This window comes from Neopelma chrysocephalum, unplaced genomic scaffold, assembly GCF_003984885.1.
Source record: "Neopelma chrysocephalum unplaced genomic scaffold, ASM398488v2 Primary Assembly neopelma1_84, whole genome shotgun sequence".
NCBI lineage: Eukaryota > Metazoa > Chordata > Aves > Passeriformes > Pipridae > Neopelma > Neopelma chrysocephalum.
The window spans coordinates 10,650,738-10,660,984 of NW_020897746.1; the positions used below are offsets into that span (position 1 = coordinate 10,650,738).

Genomic DNA, 10,247 nt, shown 5'->3' on the forward strand with positions numbered 1-10,247 from the left:
TATTTTTTTTTCTCCTTCCTTCTCTCCATGGCTTTTCCTTTCTCTTCTCCTCCCTCTCTCTTCCCTTCTTCTTGCTTTGGCTCCGCTCACCTGCATTCCTGTGGGCTGAAAGAAAAGGCACAGACCCAATTAAAGCTACCCAAGCCACATCTGGAGGAATTAGGGATGATGATGGCCCAGAGGATAAGGGTATTCCTGGGATTGTTAACATCCACCAGCATAAAGGGACAAGTGGGTTGCTCACTTTTTCTAAGCTCTCCAATGTAATTGTTTTTATTCCCGACGTGAGACACCCCTTGATTCAGAGTTTGGGGTTTCCCCAAATACTCCACCTCTCCTGGAGTCTGGATTCGTTGGCCCCACGGTGCAGAGCAGCAGGATGGGGATCCCAGGTGGGAGAAGCACCAGTGGGATCAAGGGGAAAGGGCTCCCCAGGAGCCAAAGGAGTTGTCTCACCAGGGTGGCTCGAAGCCAAACCACCACAACAGGTCAAGGTGAAGAAACAGTGTCAGGAGTGCCACGAGTGGAATTTTCCTGAGAAATCACCAGGATGTTTGCAAAGAGTTTTTCACCCAGGTCTGTTGCTAGATAGAGCCAAATTCCATCCTATTCCTGTTGCATAATATAATTAATAGTAATACAAGCTCTGTCGTTATGCAACAAAACTTTCTGTTCCAGTTTCATCTCACCTTAATCACCAACCCTTGCAGTGGTGTTAACACTGTTTCCTCACCCTGCACTCAGTGTAACCTCATTAATCCAAGGCCTAAGGTCTACGTTATTTATTTATTCCACATGATAAAACCAGGATATTACTCACTGTGATAACATGGGTTAATTTTCAGTGAAGCCTCTCTTGGCAAACTTTTAATACAATGAATAACACCCCTATCAGATGCCAGATAAAAGCTGTCATATTGAAACCTCAGCTCAGGCTTTGGCCCAGGGACTTCAAGGTGCAGTAATTACGTTCTGCTGGGGGTTTTTTCCCTTAATTGTTACTCATAAAAATCAAGGCATAAAATTAAATTAGTTCAGTGTTATTTAGCACGAGCTTTATTCAAGGCCAGCGCCCGTGTCAGGCTGGGAATGGGGTGTTAAATCCCATTTCCAATGCACCTCTCTGGTGGGCCTTGAGTGGGAAATTTGGTGGGCAGCAGTTGGGATAAGTGGGGTAAATATTGTCCCCATCCCCTCCTCCTGCTTGCATGGGAGGGTGCAAACAGAGCAACCTGAGCCCCCAAAGCTGCATCCAGACCAGGTTCCTCCATCCTTCCATGGGTGGGAGAAACGTGGGGGAACAAACCTGACAGTGCTAATTTGAGCAATTTCTATCAAAAGCAAAAGAGGGCGAATTGGGTGAAAAAAAACATGAGCTGGCCCTAAAGCAGAGATACCATTTGGACCCAACCCAGCGCAGTGTCACCGCACGCCAGACCCCAAAACTAAGTCTGTCCTCCCACACGAGGCTGTTCCAATCCCAGCAGATCCCAAAGCTGCTCCTGGGACAAACTGGAGCAACACGGGAACAGCTCCTGAAGGGCTGGAAGGGCCTGGCTGACCCGAGATCACTCCGGGATTTATATTCCAGCCGCGTCAGCGAGCGGCGGAACGGGGGCAGCGGGGTTGGTTTAAAATTAGCAGAGGTGTCCAATGAGCCTTTTCCGCGAATTCGGTTTGCAGGTTTCCTTTTTTCCCCGAATCCCCGCGAGCCTGAGGGCCGGGCAGGCAGCAGGGCCGGGTGTGAGGGATGGCACCGAGCACATCATTACGGCAGGGAAGCCTCCACGAGGTGTCAGAGCCACGATAAGTCCTGTTTAAACTTCACCCAGAGCTAAACACCGAGTGTCAACACGCACCGCTGCCCGGGCTCTCTGATCGGGCCAGGCAAACATCCAATCAGGAGTATAAATCAAAGCCCAGACACATCCAAGCGAGGCTGGAGTGTTTAACTCTACAGTTCCCACCTGAGCAGGACTTTCCCAGCGGGTTGCCCACAGCCAGGTCTCTCCCCAGGCATCTGTTTATGTAAGAAACCCGTCTGTGTGCGTTATTCCTGTGTTTATTTCCCCCCTGGTAGGCGCAGGCTCCGCAGGGTACACGGTGTCCCAGCCCTGCAGAGCTGCTGGGGGATGCTCTGTTTGCTTTTCCTCCCGCCCCACCTCCCCTGGAGACCAAGCCTGGGCAGCCCAAAATTCCAAATAACGGGAGGGCAAAGCCACGATTCTGAGCTCGCCAAGGGGGAAAGGACAGGGAATGGCACCCACCAGCCTGGGGATCATCGGGCTCCTCCATGCCTCCCTTCCTCCCTCTAAACCAGGGATTATATTCCCTGTGGGAAGGGGCACAGCAGGGAGGTCTCTCCTTTTGGGAACTCTTCAAAAAAAACCCAAAAGCCACTTTTTCAAGCCTCCAAGGCTCCCTAAAAGACCAGACAGCCACTGACAAGGACGATGGGACATTTTGGGTGCCTGTGGGAGCTGTTGGCCACAGCAGTTGCCAAACATTTGCTTCCAAGAGCAGACTCTGCAGTTTTCCCTGTTCACCCCAGTGCCTGGAGGAGAAGGGGGACCCACCACCCACAGGGTCACCCCACAACCCCCGTCCCCTCTGTGCCAGCACCATCCACCTCAACACAGGACAACATTTCAGGCTGGCTGAGCTCACCAAGCTTTGCATTAGACCTCTAAGTGATGCAACTCATAATTAGAAACCCATGCCAACATTCAGAGAAAAATCATCTTTTTTTTTTCCCCAGATTGGGCAAAAGAAAGGTTAAAAAACACCATCTGTCGTGGTGATAGTTTTTTCATATTTCTCTGTCCTTTCCCTCGTTAAGGGGAAGTGGGGAGGGGAGAATGTTCATTTGAAGCTTGCAACATGTTTTATTAATTGCTGGCAAATAATCCTAAGATAAAGTGCACAATAAATTTTTTAATGAGAACATATGGTGGGGGAAAATTGATAGGACTGAGCCTTTGAAGATTTCCTTGTGAGCACAGTCACAAGAGGAGCAGGAAAAGGCTTGGACAGGGAAGCCCAAATATTCCTCAAAGGGAGAACAAGGCAGAGGGCAGGTGGGGGAATTGCTGCTGTCACCAGGTACCAAGGGCTCCAGCTGGATGTGGCCCCTGAAGTGATGCCCAAAAACCAGTTCAGGGCAGGTCTAAACACAGTGTTAAAGCTCAAAACTCACCTGTGACTCTGACCTGTGCCAGGTTCTGGTGCCACTGGCCCTGGGGATCCTCCCTGGTATCAACTGGTTAGGAAGGGGCTTCAGCTGAACTGAAATAAATCTAAAATAAATGAATTATGAGCAGCTTATCAGCAGTGCCACAGACACATTCACAAAACCTAGAGGGGGGACAATATTTAAAGCAACATCTCTGGCAAAACTAAAGAAATAAAAAATACCTCCCAAGGGCAACTTGATCCCCGAGCAGCCACATCCACATTAAACACGGGATTCTTCCAGGGACAAAGTGATTTAGGAGCACAGGCCCCCTGCTGATTTTTGGAGGATCTGTGCTCACCTTGGCATCTCCAAATATCCCATTCTAACACACGTCCATGAACAGCTGCACCCTCCAAACCAAACACACCCTGGCCACCCTAAAATACAATTAAAACCCTCACTGACTGGAAGTAAAGAAACAAAGACTTGAAAAGGGCATCTGGCTTTCACAGCATTGGAGCTCACTCAGAAAAGTGGCTCTACTCCACCAAAATTCAGCTTTCTGGTCAGGAAAAGTCAGGATTCAGGTGATTCCAGGAGCTGGAGCTTTAAGGAAAAGCTCCTGGGAGAGGAGAGCCTGGTGCTTTTCCAGCCTGTCAATATTCCTTGGCCCTGATTGATTCAGTCACGAGACCAGGCCAGGGCACCCCAGGGCAGGAGCTGCAAGTGCCAACTTGCCTCAGTAACCCATTAACCACGGGCAGAGAGGGATATTGGGAGGACTTTAATTTAAAACCATGTCACCTCAAAACAAGACACCCTGCACCTGCACTGCCCAGCCCTGAGTCTTTCATTTGGGCTCCTGACAAACAGTTTTAAGACCCCGATGAGATGGACAAATAGTTCCTGACCAGGAACACTCTGCAGGGGCGTAAAATATAAAAATACAGGTATTTTTCAGGTGCTCCCATTTTCAAACAACAAGTTTGTTTGAAACTCCCTTCAGGGGAGCGTGAAAACCAGAACATTTGAAGATATGAGCCCAAAATTGTCATCATCCCACACCTGCACTGGGTGTTCCTGCCCCGGGCAGTGCCGAGGGACCCCCAAAATCCCGACCCTTCCCGAGCCAGCAGGATTCCTCTCGTTCTTCTCGTGGACTTTCACCACCCAAACCAAACACAGGGGCCGTGGGGCAGCACAGGGGAGGTCAGGCAGGCTCAGCCAACCCTGCCAGCATTCCCACGCTGCCCAGGACCCCTTTTTATCAGTGTGGGGACCAGAGATGTCAAGGACTTTTGTCCTTTCACGAGTCAAAACTCACGGCAGTGGCAGGAGGATGGTGAAGGTTTAGGGGGAGGCACTTCTGGGGGGAATAGGGGGATTTCCTTGGAGGGTGATGTGCCCACTGCTGCCCTTCCTCCCTGCCAGCTCCCCCCGTGTGCCCAAAGGCACAGACTGCCTGGGATATGGACAATATTCCCCGTTTTTCACACTCCTCCTTCCACCAGCCTGCTCTTTATCCCTGCCAGGTGAAGTCCTGGGACACAGACAGGATAAGGAGGAGAGAAAGAAAGATTTTTTTCCTATTGCAACCCACTAAAATTAAGATCTGCAGAAAATAAAAGCAAATGAAAAAAGGTAAGAAACTGCATCAAAATATTTGCAATATTCATCCTAAAGCACCACTGGAGCAAAAGGCATCAGCAGTGAGCTTGAGGCTCTTGAAAACTGGCCAGTTCCATATACATATGTTATTTTTTTTACATATATATATATATAATTTTTCTCACAGAACCTCAGATTAAGTGGAAAGTTGGGCCAGGAATCCTATGAGAAGAGGACAGAATTTCCCAGGAGATTTCCATCGCTTCCTCCCCATTCTCAGGCCAGAAAGCTGGTGCTGTGAGAATTGTCCCTCTCAGGGTATTTTGGGCCCATCCTCTTCCAGTGCTGAACAACCCGGGGGCCAAACTGGCAGGAAACATCCCATTATCTCTGATTTTTTTAATTAAAACAAAACTGGTGTAAATATTGTTGAGGATTTGGATAAAAATTCAGAGTTTAAGAGGCATTTTTAAGCCGGGAAACAGGACGGGTTTAATTTTTTGCAGACCCACAATAACGAGCCACTTTCTCTTCACAGGCACAGAGAGAAACCTGCAGAAAATGCTTCACCCATCTGCTCCTTCCCCACAGAGCAATGCAGGAGCTGCAATCCTATTTTTTCTGCCCAGGAACGAGATGGCAGGTCCTTGGGAATCTCATGGCAACCTTATGTGTGGAGCAGTGCAGGCAACAGGGCTGAAAAATTCCAGTCAGGAATTTGGATAAGGGTCAGGAAACATAGAAAAGGAAGCAGCTGAACAGCAAACTGAAAACAAGACATCTGGGTGTCCCTCACCTCCAAACTCCAGCACTGCTACAGCAACAAACCCATCAAATCATCCAGCTTTGCACCATGGACAAGGTTTCCCCAGATTTGGTGCCTCCACCGCTGGTTTTGCTCTGGTTGTCACCAAATGCCAAAATCATTTCTCTGCAGGAGGTGGTTTGGACCTCCCTGTTCCCAACAGACCCCAAATCCAGCCCCAGAGCCCCTTCAGTGCTCAGTCCTATCAAGGGATTTTCTCTGCATGAGACCTTCCAACTGAGAAAACACAAATCCATGGGGAAAATACAAATCCGGGGGGGAAAAGCCAAGGAAGGATCTCAAGGATTTTCCAACCTGCAGACCTGGACTGGGGCTTTTTCCAACTTCCAAACCTGGAGGTCTCCCCTTTGTGAGGAAGGAGTAGAGCCCACCCCCAGCCCAGCACACAGAGCCAGCCCTGGGAGCTCAGGAGCCAGAATTCCCTCTGTTTGGGACAGGAATGAGCCCTGTGTCCCTCATCAGCCAGAATTCCCCCCATTTGGGACAGGAATGAGCCCTGTGTCCCCTCATCAGCCAGAATTCCCCCCGTTTGGGACAGGAACAAGTCCCATGTCCCCTCATCAGCCAGAATTCCCCCCATTTGGGGTAGGAATGAGCCCCGTGTCCCCTCATCAGCCAGAATTCCCCCCATTTAGGGCAGGAATGAGCCCTGTGTCACCTCATCAGCCAGAATTCCCCCATTTGGGACAGGAACGAGCCCCGTGTCCCCCCATCCCTGCCCACACTCAAGGGGGTCCCGGGTGGGCAGGGAGGAGACGGGAAGGGAAAGGAGGGGGGTGCTGAGGGTGGATTTCAGACTTTCCCATCCCCTCTCCAGATGTGCCCGGAGTGGAACCCGACCCCGGGGGAAGGGATCTGAGCCGTGATTTAGCAGTTTGCCTCCAAGGTTTGCCCGGAATTCTTTACGGCGCGGCTCGAAGTCGAGCTGAGAAGTTTCTCAAGCCCCTCGTGCCCCGGTGCCAACCCTCACCCTGCAGCTCCCCACAGATTCTAGGAACTCCCCCGGAGCCAGGGAGGAATTTCTGTGCACCCTCCCTACCTCGCCCTGTGCTTTTTGGCCGGGGCTGCCTGAAAACCACTTGGCCTGTCCTGGCAGCCGAGTGCCAAGGTATATATGTATGTCCCGACCCAAATGAATGGAGCTGCTGAATTAAGTGCTGCAGCAAAACCCCTGCAGGACAATCAAACCCATTGATGGTGCTGCAGAGCCCAGAAGTCTCTGTTGCTCAGAGCCAGAGCTCCCACAGCAGAGCCCTCCTGGTCGGAGCCATCTCCCCTGTGGGATGGTCACCAGCCTCCTGCCTGGGTTCTTCTTGGGGAAAAGCCACTTCTCCCTGGAAAAAAGGCAGGCAGGGCTGTGCTGCCAGCCCAGCCAGGGCTGGAGTCTCCTCTGGGGCACCCACCACGTCGCTTGGAGCCCTCTCAAACACTGCCCAAATAAATCCACACTCCTTGGAAGAGGGAGTCTGCACACAGACCTGGTCCTGCAGGTCACTCAGTCCACAGAAACCCAGCCCAGGTCTAAGGTGGGTCCAGCCCGCGCCCTGGAGCCTGTGGGACTCGAGGCCACAGGGGCTGTGTGTCCCTTTGCTTTCCTCCTGCCACGCCAAGCAATCGGCTTCCAGCTGCCACGCCGAGCTGGGGAAGGAGAAACCTTCCCAAAGGAAGGAATTTGGGAAGGAAAAACCTCCCTGCGACTCATAAACTGAGCAAATTCAATATGGGCAACCATAGACAAGGGATAAATATTAAAAAAAACCTCGAGATGTCAATTTGACAGTTGCTCTCTGGCTCTTTGCTGACCATAACCACACTTTAAACACTTTTATGATGCAAACAGTCAGGAACCTACTGCTGGAAGGTTGTGGACTGAGCTCCCCGCTCTGCAGAGATAGGAGCAGCCCAGGTGGACACTCCAAGCCAGCTCACTGAGCCAGGGCAGGACGACTTGCTTGGCTCTGGGGTGCAAACCACAGCCCCGAGCCATTGATGCTGCCCATCTGCATGTGAAAAAGCAAACACATCAATAAAAATTACCGTGAACGGGGCAGAAAACCACGCTGGAGAACTGTTCCCTGCTGGCTTGGCTTCTCCTCAGCCCTGGAGGCAGAGCTGCACCACAGCCAGGGCTTGGCCAAAGCCACCCGGCCACCACTTGCCCACCCCGGTGCCCAGGGGCACGGGCTGGGCTGCAAACCCTCTCCCACCCACGCCTGGTGGGACAAGGGAGAGGCTGTACTCCTGCAGCTTTGAAAAATTATTAATAAAATGCCAATGGGTTGGTCAGAGCTTCTGGTTTTTTGGTTGTTTTTTTTTTTTTTTTTAAAAAACTGGTTTTGAGTGACACAAACCCTCCTGTATTGCACAGACTCATCTGCCACCGGCCAGTTGTGCAAACAGCAGAGTTTGCTTTCTGCCAGGGACCCAAAAAAAGCCAAGATGAGCCAAGAGTTGTGCTGGGTACCCAACCTGAAAGCTGCCACACACATACACGCACAAAAAGCAAACACAGCATTATTTTTTTACTCCTTTTCTAGAAGTTGTGCCCTGTTCCCCTGTGTCTCCCTGGATCTGTCATTCTGGCAGCTTCAAAAGTTGTGTAGATGAACTGAGCCTTTGGCCACTTCTAAGCCTGTTTGGGAAAAGATGGAGCGCCTGAAGGATGGAGTTGTGTGACAGAAAATAGCCAAGGAGAGGAAGGGAAGTTTATGGATGTGGTGACTGGGAAAGGACAACCCCTCACATGGATGGATTGGATGTAAGAGATTTTACCCAGAGAAAGCTTTAGTGATCACCTCAGAAATGGGAAAAGCTTTCCCCCCCCTACCCTGCAAAGAGAGGAAGAGTTCCTCTGTCCTTCACCCCACCTTTGGAACAAGGTGGATCAGATGGGAACAATTCCTTTCCAGCACTTTTGAGCCACAAGAGCTGCTCACCAGCCCAGAACAGGGATTGGTGCCCCACCCAGCACTCAGCTCCTCAAAAAGCCTGGCCATGACCTCTCACACCCCTGGTAACCACATTCCTGCAGCCTGTGCCAGTGCCACTGCACAGGCTGGGACTCTCCAGCGGGCAAAAACAGCCCCAAAGATCAGCAAGGTCACACCATGTCATCCAGAGGGATTCACCAGCCCCAAAGGGTTTCTCCACCACAGCAAACCCCAGAGATCACCCTGCACCACCAGCAGATCTCACTCACCCTGCTGAAGATCACAATTACAGGGAAAAAAGACGAGGAGAGACAGGTGGCACACCCTAAAACAGAGAGGTTTTCATCATGGTTACACACTGGCCCGGGGCCAGCCCACAGCTCTGAAAGCTCAGGGGCAGGAGAAGGGATTTAGGAGCTGAACTCCACATTTCACAACTGGTCCCAGGCCTGCAGAGGGACCAGCCCAAACCCCACATCCAGGAGGCTGAAGTCAGATCTCGATCTGAATTTGGTGGCTTGGGCAAGTTTCAAGAATCACAAATTACCTCCACTTATTATTATTGTTAATAATAAAGTGTTATTTCACGCAGGAGCTTTGAGGTTCATTGTGATCTGCAGGGAAGTGGCTGGAGCAGGGGCAGAATGCACAGCTGGCAGGAGCAGGTGGGGTTTGCATCCTCTCCAGCAGCTCCCAGGGCCGAACTCTGCCTGAACTCCACGATGGGAACACACCACGGGCACATCTCAGCACCCCCTGAGCTCCAGAGCAGCCCCCAGGCTGCAAACACTGACCCCACATTCCCCCTCCTGGCTGCACAAGAGCAGCAGCTCAGCCCCCTGATCTTCACCATGAGCACCACCAGGCTCATTCCCCGTGTGACAACAAGCCCAGGGCTGGCTCCTGGTCTTCTGCCAGGGAAGAAATTTCACCAGCCAGGAGCAGGGCAAGGTCAGACACCAACCCAGTCTGGTGCCACCCACACTGCTCCAGTCTGCAGCCTGCTGGGCTCTGGGCAAAAACCTCTGTGAACATGGTTGTCTAGTTCCTCTGCTTGTACTGCCCTATTTTGAAAGTTTGTTTAGTGAAAGAAGAACCAAAATTGCAAAATAAATATGTTGCTTCAGCCTAAAAAAGGAGGGAGGGCCGGAGCCTGGGGAGGACCCACTGGTGCACCTCTTTCCAACAGGTTTCCAAGGGCTCAGCCTGAGCTGCTGAACATCCTCACACTGAGCCAGCCCAAGCCAGCAAACCCCTCAGTGTTCCCTAGAAAAGCACCAGAGAAACAGTTTGTGCTGATGCCAACAGCTCCACCTGCTCCAAACCTGACCCCAACCCCTCCACGGACACTTTTGCTTCTCCTCTGTCTTTCACAGAATCCCAGAATGGTTTGGGTTGGAAGAGAACCTAAAGTTCATCCAATTCCACCCCCTGCCATGGGCAGGGACACCTTCCACTAGCCCAGGTTGCTCCAAGCCCCGTCCAACCTGGCCTTGGACACTTCCAGGGATCCAGGGGCAGCCACAGCTTCTCTGGGCAACCTGTGCCAGGGCCTCCCCACCCTCTCAGGGAAGAATTCCTTCCCAATATTCAATCTAAATCTGCCCTCCTTCAGCTTAAAGCCATTCCCATTATCCCATCCCTGCTCACCTTTGCAAAATGTCCCTCTCCAGCCTTCCTTTATGTCCTCCTTAGGTCCTGGTCCTTC

General features: G+C 51.5%; 1 long non-coding RNA gene across 1 annotated transcript in view; it reads right to left on the bottom strand.

Annotated features, from left to right (window-relative positions):
- LOC113971461 overlaps nt 1-10,247 on the bottom strand; it is a 56,697-nt gene extending 46,450 nt beyond the window's left edge. The window contains exon 1 of the long non-coding RNA XR_003535558.1: nt 10,190-10,247. This is a non-coding gene — a long non-coding RNA (uncharacterized LOC113971461). The remainder of the gene's footprint in view (nt 1-10,189) is intronic.